The sequence below is a fragment of the Trichosurus vulpecula genome, chromosome 6, assembly GCF_011100635.1.
Source record: "Trichosurus vulpecula isolate mTriVul1 chromosome 6, mTriVul1.pri, whole genome shotgun sequence".
NCBI lineage: Eukaryota > Metazoa > Chordata > Mammalia > Diprotodontia > Phalangeridae > Trichosurus > Trichosurus vulpecula.
In genome coordinates this window covers 31175097-31191526 of record NC_050578.1, presented here as the reverse complement: position 1 = coordinate 31191526, position 16430 = coordinate 31175097, and the positions used below count along the sequence as shown (strand labels likewise).

The 16430-nt window shown below is 41.2% G+C and overlaps 1 long non-coding RNA gene across 1 annotated transcript; it reads right to left on the bottom strand.

Annotated features, from left to right (window-relative positions):
* Window positions 1-8709: 8709 nt before the first annotated feature.
* Window positions 8710-11763, bottom strand: LOC118854452. Its single transcript, XR_005010719.1, has 3 exons — window positions 11636-11763; window positions 10844-10943; window positions 8710-8855 (listed from the first exon to the last, which is right to left on the bottom strand). It is a non-coding gene; the product is annotated as an uncharacterized LOC118854452 (long non-coding RNA).
* Between the last annotated feature and the right edge of the window lie 4667 nt (window positions 11764-16430).

Genomic DNA, 16430 nt, shown 5'->3' with positions numbered 1-16430 from the left:
GATTGCATTTATATTTTACATATACATCATCTCATTTTATCCTTAAAAGTGCATGTATGTTTGTATTATATCCATTTTACAGATGGAGACATGGAGTAACTTGGACTCATACCCTATTTCCTACTGGAAAGCCACATATTGACAAGCACTAGACCAAATTGAATCCTGAGTTGATGTACTCTGTGTTCTGAGAAAGATGGATTATGACTCTAGCTCGTTTTCTATAACCGAAGGAGAGACAAAACAAAACAAGGTTCCTTCCCCAACCAGGATCCCTGTTTCCCCTAAACACAGACATATAGGAACAATCCTATAGGTTCTCTTCCCTATAGAAGGAAGTCTACAGATTATATCAACTCCAAATGAGGAGTTTAAAAGGATAGTTGCCCACTGCACTCTCTTGATTCATATCTAACTTACCCTTTTGAAAAAGCAGAAGAGCTACACTTGTACTAACCTCCAGACCTGATAGCATTTGGAAGAAGATACAATGTCTCCTCCAGAGCTGTAACTAGATGTTTTGTGCTTGGGGCAAGCAGTAGTAAATTCACCATCAAATCTATTTAATACAGATTCAACTGATGGGGAAAGGATATTGTGATATTGCCCCATGAAGTAGGGGAGGGGAGGGGACAGAGATATCAAGATGCCATGAAGCCCCTGTGAAGGGAGGCTGATCCCTGGGGGAAGCTGGATGGAATCAAGTCAGCAAGGAAGTCACCTGGGGTTTTGCTGACAAGGGGAGAAGCATAACATCTGGTAGCTTCTTATTTTACCTAATTAGTCTTATGAAATAGGTGCTAAGCTCAGTTGTTTCTATACTGCTGAATAACTTCACCCGCCAAATTTCAACACTCTGGGGAAAAGCCCCAGTCATTCTATCCCAGTTATCTCCAGTTCTCATTAAAGCAGAGCTGAGTAGGCCTTCTAGGATCTTAGAAAGAAGCAGACCTGAGTAGAATACAAAAATTAAAATAGAAGATGGGGCTTGAAGACACAAGCTCATTCTATCCTTCTTCCTCTCCCCCTTTCCCTCTCCTTCCCCGCTTCCTTTCCTCTTTCTCTCTCTTTTCCTTCCCTTCTCCCTCTCCTCCCTCTGTCTCTGTCTTCCTTCCCCTCACCTCAGCACTCCAAGAGCTTTCCCCTAGGTTCCTATCTGGTGGCTTCAAGACAAGCCATCCCCCCCTCCCACCCACCCACCCACACCTAGGACAGGCATCCATGGATAATCAATTTCTCTCTTCTTTCCATTAATGCTAGGATTCATTATACCCATCAAAACTGACAATCTCAACTCCTGCTGTATATGTATCTTTCAATTGGTCTAGGGATTTTCCCTTATAGTCTCTGTGCTTGATCTCCATTAAATCTCTCTCTCTCGAGCAGAATTCTGTGTTGATTTAGTGCAATTGGGCCTCACTGGGGAAGATTCTCAGCTGAAAAAAAATATCCCTAACAGATTTCGGGTGAAGCAGCCTTGTTAAAGTCCCTAGTGTGGGTGGAGTTTATTAAATATCTCCCTTCATTTAGACACTCTAACAGATTTTTGACAGAAAAATGTGAGAAATGTCTCCCTGTAGGACTATGTTCTACCTGGAGAGTCTTATGAGCTGGTAATGAGTAAAGGGAACAGAACCAGAAGAACATTGTACACAACCACAGACGCATTGCTTCTGTGATGACTAACTTTGATAGACTTGGCTCTTCGCAACAATGCAAGGTTCTAAGACAGCTCCAAAAGATTCATGATGGAAAAAGCTATCCGTATGCAGAGACAGAATTATAGAATCTGAATGTAGATTGAAGCAAACTATTTGCTTTTTAAAAAAAAGTTTGGATTTGTTATATCTTTTTCATGGTTCATTTCATTGGTTATAATTCTTTACAATTTGATTATTGGAAAAGAAGTTTAATGTGAAGGTATATGTAGAACATGTCAGATTACTTGTCATCTTGGGAGGGGAGGGGGGAGGAGAGGAAGGGGGAGGAAATTTGGAACTCAAAAACTTGAGGAACTGAGTGTGGTAACCAAAAAAAAATTAATTAATTAATTAATAAAAAAAGACTGTGTTCTAGTGTCCATGGTATTAGAAAATTGGGCAGTCTCATTGAGGCTGATAGCAAGATAGATGCCCCCTCCCCCTACACAAACACACACACACACACACACACAAACATGGGGTGGGGGGGTTGGAGAGAGAGGGAGAATCCTTTACCTCACTAGTTGGATTGTCTTTGCTATCCCCCCAAGTAAATGAAGTTTTCAACAACCACCTGCTTGTCCACTGATGTCTGGCCCCTACAGTTGTTCTTTCCATCGTTGTTAGGCTGAATAAAAATTAAGATATTGAAAGCCATCAACATTTGTTTCCTTCCTGTGTTCATTCACAGTCTCCTGTGAAGAGGAACAGATGGAATAAGTTCCTTACAGAACATAGACATTCAGTGCAACTGAAGTAATGCACTTCTAATTTTCCTTTTTATAAAAGGCAAAATTAGAGGCTTGTCCCATGAGTGCAGGGCATACTGGGCTCCTGCCTTGGTGTATAAGGAGGAGATGGGCACCAAAGCACCTTGTGTTTGAGAGAGTGGTCATGGTACAGAGTTTGGAGCAGAATTGTCTTGCCTTCCATCCTAAGAATTGGTCTTTCATAATAAAGGGGATGGTTTCAGAGAAACCTGAGAAGATTTGTATGAACTGATACAAAGCAAAGTGAGCAGAACCAGGAAAAGAGTCTACATAGTAACAATAATATTTTTAAAGATAAACAACTTTGAAAGACTTAGTAATTCTTATCAACACAATGACCCATCATAATTTCAAATGACTCATGATAAAGCATGCTGTCTATCTCCAGAAGGATAACTGATGGAGTCAGAGTGCCAATTGAAGCATATTTTTTTCTCCTTCTATTGCTTTTCTTTTGTTGGGGGAAGGGGACATGGTTAATGCAGAAATTTATTTTGCATGAACATTCATATTTATAATGGGCTTTGTTTTTCATGTCTTTTCAATGGGTAAAGGAAGGGAGAGAATTTGGAACTAAAAATAAAATTGAATCAAAAAAGTGTTTTAAAAAAGCTTCTTTCTGAGGGATTGACTTATTTTATCATGGGATTGCTTTCACAATCTCAAAATGAAAAGATTTGCTAATACTTTTCTAACTCCTGCTTTAGTAAAGGCTCTTTTTTTCTCTTTTTTTCTCTTGGGTTATGAGCAGGACACTGATAAAAGAATATTAAATGTCATATCACACACTGATTCATGCAAGGAAGGAATGTGATGTTAGGCACCTGGTGAATGTTCAAGACCTGTCATTTGGATGAAGGAATGATGACATACTTACCCTGCTGGCTGAACATTAGTTTTAAGTGGCTGGATGATCAATTTGAACTGTGTATCAAAGCATTTTGTTACTATTATATTCCTAGCACACTGGGAACACCCTATGTTGAGAGGACTCTCCAATGGCATTCATTTCCTGAATGGTGTTAACTGTGCCCAGGCTCTGGATTGTCATTAGTTCAACCACAGGTGTCTCAGTCAGTCAGCCAATAAACACTGATTAAGTGCCTACTATATGCTAAGCACTGGGTATGTAGAGGACCCACCTGCTGCATTCTATTGCCAGATTCCACAACTCCTAGAATAGTAGACCATATGTGCAGCAGAAAGTTCTCCCAAGGACTCTAAGCTACTGTAGGTATGTTGCCTCAATTGCACCGAGAGTCTTACCTAACCATCCTTCATGCTTTGGTTACAGAGGGTCATCTTTCTGATGTCTACAAATGTCACATTCCCTTAACCACTTGAATACTATGACTGAAAAAAGTTACTTTCAGAAAAACAATCTCAGTGGCAGCATGCAAAATCTTTTTGTTGTTGCTGTTTTTGTTTTTGGCAGGGCAATTGGGGTTAAGTGACTTGCCCAAAGTCACACAGCTAGTATATGTGTCAAGTGTCTGAGGCCGGATTTGAACTCAGGTCCTCCTGACTCCACTCATGGTGCTACCTAGCTGCCCCTAGCATGCAAAATCTTAACATTCTTTAGCCCAGTCACCTGTAATGATGATCTTTTAATGGACATCAGGTACTAATAGACTTTGAAAATGGAATACCTCTAAAGTGAGATCTAATATTCATAGCATCTAGATTTGATCATTTCAAATGTATAGGACTATTGTAAATTTCAGGTGTTGCACTCCAGAACTCCAACATGTAGCTCACTCTTGTTTTTTTTCTCTCTTTTAACAAATCCATTTTAATATTTTCTCATCAAAAACATAACTTTACCAAATTTTATTTCCTTTTTTTTTCCCCAAAGAAACTTTATGGGGGGGCAGGGAACCAACACTTGACGATGCACATGAAGTGACCAAATCATCTACCAAGCCATTTCTCCTATCAGGAACTTTTTGTTTATAATTTTTGTTATAGTCAGATTTTACTATCATCACCACTCATCTCTTATCTCTGTCATTCAACTACCTTGCCTTCCTCAGTGTGCTGACAACTACATTTTGTAAAGGTTTAACCTTTAGTTACAAATAACAGCAGTTGCCTTCATGGCTACTCTTGAAATGTAGAACTCTGAAAAAGAAAATACATGTTTTATTCCTATTTTTGCTATTTTTATGAAATTTTATAAAAATTCACTTCTTGCCCTTTCATGTCCACTTGAATTTCCTTCAGGCTCATATGCATTCCATGGTTTTGAAATCATAGAGTCAAAAAGTTAGAAGGAACCTCTGATGTCATGCAATAACAAATTGGCTAGAGTGGACTTTAATTATGCTAAGTTTATTTGGCAACTCTTCATTAAGATGCCTGGTTGTGGCATGGAGATTACCCTGTGTTCCTGAAGGCTAATGCCAGAAGAACAGAAGCTGTCTCAGTTTTGCAAAGCTGGAAAGACTTCCAGTACAGTTCCATTAATAAACTATGTGCCTTGATAATGAACTCATTGGACATGGTGACCCATGAAACAGATAACAAGTCAGAATGACTCATGGTACTCCTTAACCCTATTCTGTTTTCCCAGTGATGGTGTAGAATGGCAGATGAAGGCAAGGGGCAGGGGGAGGAGGGGAAGGTAATGAAGAGACACATTGATTTTAAGGCCAATGAGAAGCTTTACTTTAACGCTTTCGTCCTCTTAATGTGAAATCTTTGTTTTCTAAGTTCATACCCACTAGACAAGTCTTGCCACATCAATAATGGTTTCTTGATATAAATGAAAGATGACCTAAAGAAGCAACAGTGGAATGAAAGGATAGGTTACAGGTTCTCCTTGGAGAGAAGATGAAATGATTTCGTAGTATCATAGAATTTAGAGTTAGACATAATTGTTTTTCTTAGGGTCATGGAGCTATAACTGGAAGGGACCTCAGAGGCCATCTAATCCATGTGACAGGCATCATCTTATTAGAACCATAGCCTAACAATCTACACAAGAAAACCCAAGTGGATGCAGAATGAATGTTGTCTGAGTTATGATATGTAATTGAATGGGCAGTCCATTGTTGTGGCTCATCAGTACATACACCCTGGACACAGGCACTGCACATGGGTGATGAGCTGGACTCCGAATTGAGTAGTAGGAGAGAGGGGGTGAATTGCATTTGGCAAATTGCATATAACACTTTCAGTGATCCCAAGTTCATTTTTGCCACTAAAGACTGATCTTTCAATACCTATATCCTTCCATTGAAAATACATGCCAGTTCATCATGGAATGTTCAGCTCATTGGATGGATGGATGGATGGATGGATGGATGGATGGATAGATGGATGGATGCATAGAAGGATGGTAGGCATAAGCAGACAGAAGCATGTTACCAATGATTATATTTGCATGCTAGAAGTAGCATAAAAGATATCAAGCATGTGTATGACCAGAAAATAAGATGGGTAATTTAGCAAGAATGAGGAAAAATAGATGGACAGGTCATATGCTTACATCCACAAAAAATTAAATTGACTAGAGTAAATTTTCTAACTTACTGCTCCCCCCACTCACATATGGGCATTTGATGGAAAGGCGTAGACACGGATTGCATAGGATAGGAAGATATGGATGAGTTGCACTCTTTATTTATGGATGTCGTTTGCAATGGATGAGATTGTAGTTCAATTGAAAGACTGAATTGCCTCCTTGGTATTCAGTCTGAAAAACGAGGATATAGTTTGGTTTTTTATTTACCATTTCTTGAAAAACTGAGGCAAACAGTGTTAAGTGACTTGCCCAGTGTCACACAGCTAGTTAATGTCTGTTAACAGGCTATTCATTGGATTGGATATTGTTGTTTTCCTAATCTCTTATCAGATTCCCTTCTCAAACATGAAGCCTGGAGAGATATTTAAATTGTACTTGGTGACATAGTGAATAGCGAGCAGATTACAGAATAAGCAAGACCTAGATTCAAGTTCTACCTCCTACACGTACAGGCTACGTAGCCCTGGACAATTTAACTGCTCAATGCCCCAGACAGCTAAGATTATAAATTCCAGAAGAGTTGCCAATCTGCTTTGGTAGAGGGAATTTCCCCACTAGCGAATTGCATCTTTGTATACCTGTGACATTTTGGCACTGCCAATGCATATCAAGATTTTTTTTTCCAAAAAGCATTTTTACAAACATTATTAATTTCAGACTTATTCCATGAGTGTAAGGCTTATTTCTGTGGATTAGCTTGGAGGAGAGGTGTTACTCAAAGGGCATGAGGCTTTCCTAAGTGGTGGTGGTGTTCAGTCTGACCCTTCATGACCCCACTTGGGGTTTTCTTAGTAGAGATACTTAACTGGTTTGCCATTTCCTTCTCCAGCTCATTTTACAGATGAGGAAACTGAGGCAAACAGGGTTAAGTGACTTGCCCAGGGTCACACAGCTAGTTAATGTCTGAAGCCAGATTTGGACTCAGGTCTTCCTGACTCCAGACCTTGCACTCTATCCACTGTGCCACCTAGCTTCCCCTATAAAGAGTAAACCATACTACCAATGTCTGAGTTATTATAATTAAGTCAGTTTCTTCCTGATGAGTAGGACGTGTGTGGCATTTTGAGGTTTCTTTCATTATTTCAGGGCACAAGGGTATGGTTTATTGTTCTGCAGGAGTAATTTGCTAAGTAGTCTACAGAATTAAAGATGTCACTTTCTTGATAAATTGAAGGTAACTCTAATTGCTTCAGCTGTCTACAGTGGGCCTGGGAACATCAGCAAGACAGAGGGGGGCTTTCATAGGGACCAGACATGGCTCAGTTATTCTGTTAGATCTGGCCTGGGCTAGTTTGGGAGATCTGGATAGCAGAAATACAAGGAGACCACACACTAGAAATGCAAACCCTGAGCAACAAATACTTTGAAATGTATAAATCTAGGATTTCATTGCAAATATTGCCTCTACCAATCCACTTAACCTTCTCCCTTTGTCTTAGGAAATGGCTCTAATGGTTTGCTGAAGCATAACTACTACTACTACGACTACTACTACTATGACTACTACTACTACTACTACCACCACCACCACCATCACTACTTCTACTAGTAATAATAATAACGATACTTATGATGATGAAGACCACCTTTTAACTAGTTTTCTCATGATGAGATAAGTCTTCTAGGTTCAAAAACAAAAACGAAACTATGAATTTTGTATTACTCTCTGCTCAAGTAGTATCTATATTACACCTGCTTTGTACATTATTTTTCATTCCCAAATTTTCCCTGGAAACCATCCCATAGAAATGTCTTTGTGACACCGTTTGGGGTTTTCTTAGCAGAGATACTGAAATGGTTTGCCATTTCCTTCTCTGGCTCATTTTACAGATGAGGAAACTGAGGCATACAAGGTTAAGTGACTTGCCCAGTGTCACACAGCTAATGTCTGTTAACAGGCTATTCATTGGATGGGAATAGAACAAATAAGTGGTGTTTTTGTTGTTTCCTAATCTCTTATCAGATTGTCACTTAGAGTTCTCAAACATGAAGCCTTGAAAGGTATTTAAATTGTACTTGGTGGCATAATGAATAGAGAGCAGATTACAGAATAAGCACGACCTGGGTTCAAGTTCTACCCCCAACACTTGCAGGCTGGGTAACCCTGGACAATTTTACTGCTTAATGCCCCAGACAGCTAAGATTATAAACTGCAGAGGAGGTGCCAATCTGCTTTGGTAGGGAGAGTTTCCCCACTAGCGAACTCCCTGTACTAATGAATAACAAGTTTAGTCTCTAGGTGGCACAGTGGATAGAGTGTGGGGCCTGAAGTCAGAAAGATTCATCTTCCTGAGTTCAAATCCAGCCTCAGACATTTACTATCTGTGTGAACCTGGGCCAGTCACTTCGCCCTGTTTACCTCTGTAAAATGAGCTGGAGAAGGGAATGGCGAATCACTCCAGTATCTTTGCCAAGAAAACCCCAAATAGGATCGTGAAAAGTCAAACAAGACTGAAATGACTGAGCAAAAGCCCAAAAAAAAATACAAAATAAGAAAACAGGGGTGTACTGGAGCCAGCTCAACCCTGAGCAGATTGTAAGATTTTCAATGTAAGCATTTATATTTTTTGTTGTTGTTAAGTGCTTTGTTGATTGTCTAGACTTAAGAAAGTTGATGGAGAAAACATTAATGCAGATTAAACATAAACATATGTTATATATACATTCCCCCCCAAGGGAGCTGGTTGTTAACATTTATCATCATGCCCATGAATATAGTCCCAGCCTCTTTGAGGGACATGTAAACTGTAAGCTTGCTGAGAGTAGAGAGCAGGACTGTTTATTTCCTTTGATGCAGCTTTCAGCTTGGAGCCATTTCCAAATATGTGGAGCCTCTTGACTGATTTCTCAAAGACTGAGCTGTTAAAATAATAGAATATTTCTGAACAAGGATGAAACAGGGTGGGGGGAGAGGGAAGAAAGGAGGGGAGCATCTGCTTTTATACTCCTTAGAGAGTAACTCTGGTTTTTCTTAAAGGAGCAATATATTTTCTTTCCTCACATGCTCTTTTGATTTGACGGGAAGAGAAGATTGATCACAATTGGGACTTAAGGAAATGAAAGGATTTTGCATGGCTTAGCTATCTCACATTTGTACCCAGTGTAAGTGGATAAGAGGGATCACAGATCAGAAACATGATTATTGGATGAGAAACAGTTGGTTTTAAAAAATGTTGAGAAAGAAAATACAACCCACAACTCAGCCACTGAATTTGCCTGCCTTTAGTGATATGAATCCATGCTTTTCTCCAATTTAAGTATTTACCATCTTAGACTTTGAGATAAAGATCTCAGCAGAAGACCATTAAGCACCTCAAGGGCAGGGACTGTGAGTCCCCTAGAATTTATATCTCCTTCAGTACCTAATACTCTGTGCATAATAGGTGCTCAAACTCTTAAGAAACAGAGGGTGGCAGCTGAAAGGGATTATTTAAGGATTATTTAAGGAGCAGTGTGTTGTAGTAGATGGCCCTGAAGTTGGAGTCAGGATGATCTGGGTTTGAATCCTGTCAGTCACTTACAGTCTATGTGACCTTTTGCATTTTGTCTTCCTGCTCCATTAGATTATCAGCTCCTTGAGGGCAGGAACTATCTTCAGTGCCTAGCGTGTAGTAGATATTTAATGAATGTTTATTGAACTGAATTGGCCCAACATAAACTTCCAGGCATTCAAACTCTGCTTCAGAGAGCACAACTCCGAAGGGCTGGCAACGTTGTTCAAATGCAAACATGCTTTTGCCAAAAAGACTATTTTATGGAGAACTCACACAGGACAAGTGTTTACATGGTGGTCAGAAGAAGCGATACAATGATACTCTCAAAGTCTCTCTTAAGAACTTTGGAGTTAATTGTGTGACATGGGAGACAATGGCACAGGACCACTCAGCATGGCGTGCCCATGTCAGAAAAGGTGCTGTGTTCTGTGAGCAAAGCAGAATTGAAGTAGCTCAAAGGAAACACAGGATGCACAAATTTAAAGTATCTACCCCAAATGATCACACAGACTATTTGTGCCCCGCCTGTGGTAGAGCATTCTAAGCTCATATTTGTCTGATCAGCCACAGTCAGACACCCTGGATCTTGACTCTAGCATAGAGATGTCATTTTAGTCCTCTTAGAGAACGAAGGACCACAACCAACCAACTGAGCCTCATCTATAAAATGGGAATAATAGCAGGACTTACTTCAATGTTGTTAAGATCAAATTGCTGTTTGAATATCAGAAATTATTATCTAACCCAAGCTACATAGATGAAGAAACTCAGGTCCAGTGTGAACAAGAGACCTGCCCATGGTCACTCAGCCCTTTTATAGTTATTTTGTAAATCTGTGTAGGATTTCACAATATTACCCCTCGTCTTTGATCTGTATACCTGAATGATAAGATTAAAAATATATGAGCCCCAAGCAGCTTCAGTGGGCTTCCCGACTCCCCCAAGAAACCAGACAATCCTAGCAATTTTCCCATAGTCAGTTTTGCTCTGAGATTCTCAAAGTAGGGTTCTTCTGCTATGTATCAGTGATAGATGCTGCAGTGGCATCACAGGAGCAGTCCTATTTCTAGGAAAGGAATTAATGAAGTAGTGAATGGACCTGTGGTGTGACTTGGGTCTGAGCCCCTGCTCTGTTACATGCTAGCTAAAGACTTTGGCAAATCATCAAATGTTCGAACTAGAACCTACAAGCTCATTAAGGCAAATACAGCCTTTTCTAATTGTTTCATTGGAATTCCATGGCCAGTGACCTTGGGATATTCAGACATCTCTATAGTTAGTATGGATACCAAGGCTTTCATTGTGCAAAACTCACCCCAGTGGAGATATAATGATCTACCTAAGGTCACTCACCTAGTTAGCAGTGAAGCTGAGACTAAACTCCAGGTTTTCCAGTAGTCTTTCCACAATGCCATTCTATTCATTGCACTTCTCTGAGCCTTGATTTCCTTATCTGTAAAATAGGGATGCTAGCATTTGCAATCACCTACCTCCTAGAGTTGATGTGGGTGATCAAAGACCAGGTTTTCTGTTTGCTGTATCCATAAGCAGACAAGGAGCCAGGTCAACTTCCAGTCACTTAACTCCCTCCTCCCTCCCCCCTCCCCCAGTATTTTCAGACTGGCTACCCTGAGACTCATTCCACTATTGATTTTCTCTCTGGGCACCCCTCTTTCCTGGGAAGTGGTTTGCTTTAAAACCTGCCACTTGATGAGGATTCGACCTAACTCACCTTGCAACTACTCCTACAGTTAGTTGCTGACTGGTGTTGATGCTCAGAGAAGCAGAGTAAATGTAGTATGTTCTTTCTGATCTGGGAAATCATTACGAAGGTCTGTTTGTCCGTCTGCTGTCTGTTTGTCTCTCTCCCTCTCTCCTCCTTCTCCCCCCCACTTTACTCCTCCTCTTCCCTTCACTTCCCAGTCTTCCGGATCAATCCCTCCTCCCCCTCTTTCCATGTTCTATTAAAACAATAGATGCAGAGACATCTGGTGCAATGGATCGAGCGCTGAGCCTGGAATCAGGAAGACTTGAGTTCACATTTGGCCTCAGTCACTTACAAGATGTGTGACCCTGGGCAAGTCACTTAAGCTCTATTTGCCTCAATTTTCTCAGCAGTGAAATGGGGATAATAATAGCACCTACCTCTCAGAGGTTTCTTGTTCTCAGGGTTGTGGTGACGATCAAATGAAGTATTTGGAAAAGGACTTAACACAGGGCTTGGCACATAGCAGGCACTATAGAATTCCTGTTTGTTCACACAGTTTAGCAATTCCATTGATCAACATTACTATATTTGCCAGCTACTGAAATAACATGGACTTAAAAAAAAACCCACAAAGGTAAAAAACCTCCTAAGTCCCAAGGGAAATATCAAGTTCAAAGTGAGTTCATTAATTCTCTTGAGGGAAAGGGCCATAAGGGCCCAGGTAGAGGCAGCAGTGGGATTTTAGCCTTCAACCTGATTCCTGCATCTTCTATCCTACCTTGGGATCTGCTGTCCATGGTGCCACCTTCCTTAGCTTTAGTCTGACCCCTCCCACTCATCTTGTTTCTTGTCCCCAAATATTGGCTGTCCCTCAAGGTCAGGGCAAAACTAGAGAGGAGGGTGCTGGGAAATTTCTGCCAGAGCCCACAGGAATCAATTTCCAGCTTCCTGTTGTCCTTGGTGACCCTTGTAGGAGGCATAGCCAAGTAGCACTGCGTATATAAAACTAGCTATAGAGTGTTTTCCAAACACAGTGTCATTGTTCTTATGATCATTCCAGCCTTTCTAATTAATGGTCTTTCCTACGTATATAATTGCACCACTCTTTGTTTAAAAAAGGGTTAATGCCTCAGTATTTACTACCACGTTGTTGTTGTTCTTCATTCATTTCAGTTGTGTCCAACTCTTCATGACCCCATTTGGGGTTTTCTTGGCAGAGATAGTGGTGTGGTTTGCTATGTCTTTCTCCAGCTCATTTTACAGGTGAGGAAACTGAGGCAAAAAGGATTAAGTGATTTGCCCAAGGTCACACAGATAGTAAATGTCTGAGGCCAGATTTGAACTCAAGAAGATGAGTCTTCCTGACTCAAGGCCCACACCCTATCCACTATGCTACCTAGTTGCCCATTACCTGCCAAGTACAGTTTAAACTCTTCTGCCTGGCATTCAAAGCCCTCTGCAATTGGACACCACCCCCACATCTCCAGCCTACTGCTCTCCATGCTCTCTTCACCCAAACTTGATTATTACATCACCCAAATATGTACTACACTCTCATGCTGCCATACATTTGCTAACACTATTCCATGTGTCTCTTCCCCTTTATTGGATAAATTTCTACCCATCTTTTAAACTCCAACTCAGATATTTCCTTCTCCAAGAAGCCTTCCCTGATTGCACTAGGCCAGTAATGAAATTCTCACTCAGAACTCAATAGGCCTTTATCTGATGACTTTCCATGTAATGTTTTGGGTTATAGAGACCTTTCTTGTTACTCTTACAGTGAGTGGCTAACCCCTGAGCTTCAAGATGACCAGTTCCAGTCTTGAGCTTACTTCCTGCTGCCCTTAAATGGGTTCAGGGTAAAGTGTCAGGAACATCTGGCAACGGTGTGCCCCACAGCCTTGGTCTTCAGTTCCTTCTCATTTCCCAGTTTCCTCAACCTCTAACACTGAGTTTCTGACTCCAAATCCAATTTCTTACAGTCCCCACTAGGCTGCAAGCTCCCTGAGGCCAGTATTCTGATTTATCTCATTTCGTTTAAAAAAAAATATTCCCCCAGTACCTAGACAGTGCTATACAGACAATAGATGTTTAACAAATTCCTCTTTGTTGTATTTGTTGTTAAGGGTCCTTTTTAACTTCCTTCTTTCCTTCAGAGACCTGTACATGCTAGATATTATCCTGTGTTCTCATTTATTTAGTGTTGAAACAGTGCCTATTCTTAAAGTTAACATTTAAGATCATTCATGCCTCCCTCTGCTCTTGATTTCTGAGTTCCTTCTCCCTTGTCTATCTGTCTCTCCCTTCTCCCCCTTCTCTCCTCTCTCTTTCTTCCTCTTTCTCACTCCTCTTTCTCCCTCTCTCTCCTTTCTCTATCTACCCCTCTCATTCTCTCTCCCCTCTTTCTTCCTATCTTCTCTTGCCCCTCTCCCTCACTCTTTTCTTACTTGCTCTCTCTGTTTCTCTTTTTCCCCCTTTCATCTCTTTTGCTCCCCTCTCCCCTTTTCCTCTTTTCCCCCTTTTGATCTCTCTTTTTTCTTCCTCCTTCCTCTCTCCCCCTCTCCCCTCTTTTCTCTCCTCTTCCTCTTCCTCCTTTCTCTCTCCCCCTCTCCTCTTTCTCTTTCTCCTTTTTCTCTCTCTTCCCCCCTCCCCCTTGCTCTCTTCTTTCTCTCTGTCTCCCTCTCCCCTTCTCTCTTTCTTCTCTTTCTCTCCTCTCTCCCTCTCTCCCCTCCTCCCTGCCCCAGCACTTACTGAATCCTCTCATGCTAAGCTGACACCCACTCACAAATACAGTTCTCTTCCTCTACCCACTGACTCATGAACTCCAAAACACTCAGCACCAATTTCTCATCTCCTTCATGAGGCTAGCCCCCAAGCACCAAGATGACCAGTTCCAGTCATGAGCTTACTTCCTGCTGCTCTTAAATGGCTCAGGGAAAGGTGCCAAGAACATCTGGCATCTGTGTGCCCCCACAGCCTGGGGCTCCCCATTGCTCCTCCTTTCCCATTTTCAACCTCTGACACTTGAGTTTTCTGCTTCCAAATCCAATTTCTTTTTACCACACTGCCTTTTCTTTGAGAGTATGTGTCATGGAGCTTCTAGTCAACAGAAGAGAATTTTGAGAATTCTTGTCCCTAGGCACTCCATATTGTCATTTGTATGAACTTCCTTTATTTGTTTAGGATCATTTTTATTTTATATTTTAAAGAGCCTTAAAACTGTACCTTTGTCTTAACAACCCCAGGGGGCACATACGTGAAAAAACAATTGTATGAAAAGCTAAAAACAAATCACCAGCATAAAATAGCCGTATTGCATCCACAAGGCTTATTTCTCACTTCCTCTAAACCCCTCCCCACCACATACACACACATACACACACACACACACACACACACACGCACACACACACGGGGACACATACAGATACTGCACTTCAACCAGAGGGCAATTAATGATTGCTCCTGCCTGACCACTACTAAGGCCCCTTCCCACTGAAAGTATCCATGAATCTAGAATCATAAATTTCAAACAGGTCTCATGGGTTAAGCCATCCTCCTATATATTCTGTTATTTTTGTTGAACTATTAACTATAACTAAGGCTGTGGGAAATTTAGAATCCTTCGTATTTAATGTGAATGCCCATTATGGAACCCTACCACCATCTCCTAAACCTGCTACCCCAAACCTCAAAGAAGTTTCAAAATATCTGAAGCTGGCTTGGGGGTCTTGAATAGGGTGGTCCCAGAGATCAAGGGAAGTTCTTAGCAGTCTGATCCAGTCGTAGTCTAGAAAATTCCTTAGGTAGTCATGTTGGAGATTCCCAGGTCCTTATGGAACTGCCTTCCCCCTTCTGTGATTTGAAGATGGAAGATCTCAGTCCCAAACCAGTGACATAAACCAATCTTGGCAACCATTGCTAATCCTTGGGGAAGTGAAGGATCAGCTCTGTTAGATTGGGGTTGAAGTGTATCAGGGAATTGCACACTATCTGTAAACCGTAGGATTAGTGTTCTATCCATGATGCTGCCTATGGTGCCTAGGTGGTGTCTACCACCTAGGGACTGTAGGCAGCATTATAGATAGAGCACTAGGCTTGAATTCAGAAAAACTCTTAGCCTCTGTTTCTTCATCTGTAACCTACTTCATGGAATTGTTCAGAGAATCAAATGAGATAATGTACCTAAAGTGTTTTGAAAACCTTAAATTGCTGTATGAATACTATAATTTATTATGAATTTTTTAAAAGCATTTATTGAGCATTGGTTATGTGCCAAGTATTAGGCTAATGTAACAGTGGACCCAATTGCCTGAGAAGCTGATGTCACATTTTACCTCTCCCCAGAGTTCCTTGTGGTTTGGGGGGCATCCCCCCATCCCACAATTTGGGGGGGTTGGTCCAAGCACCCTTGTTCCATTAAACCATTTAACAGTCAAATTGATTTTTAAAAGGAATATTTACATAAGAAGAAGAAACATACTAATGATTTTCCACATCACTGGGGGATAACCCCCACCCCCCACCCCCCAGTATATGGGTCTCTGGGAGGGGGGAAGGTTTAGATTCACAGTTTAACTCAGTTCTTAATTACTATTAGTCCCACCAAGTTCCATGTCCAAAGTTAACCTTGGGCTTGCTTCCTAGGACTCTGACTTCTCAGGGCTTCCCTACTGGGCTAGTTGCAATATCTGGCCTAGATACCTGGGATCCAAGGTCCCTATGGTGCTAGCTCCCAATCTGGTACTACATTACCTATACCTAGAACGGAAAAAGACAAATGAAATAAGACAAAAACCCCACAGCCATTATTCAGGGCCATAGGACCTCAGGGAAAGGGCCCCATCCTGCTTACTGCATCATGTCCCTGCTATGAATCTTTACCTTTAGACATCCCTGAAGAGAAAGTGACTAGGCCTCAGATACGTTTTTTAGATGCTGGAAGTTTTTGGCTATGCACCCAATGGAAAGAAACTGTTCCAAAACACAGGATAGGCCCATTCAGAATGTATTCTCTCAGAAGGAAGCCCCTAGTGCCTCCCATGTGGGAACCTCCATTTCAGGTGATCTGGGCATGTGCCAAACACTTTTATACTAAACATTGGAGATACAAATAAAAAAAGCAAAGACAGCCACTGTCTTGAAGGAACTGATACTCTAACAGTGAGAAACAAGACATTGAGAACTGGTGACCAAAGCAGGATGTTTTGGTTTGGAAAGTTACAGGGA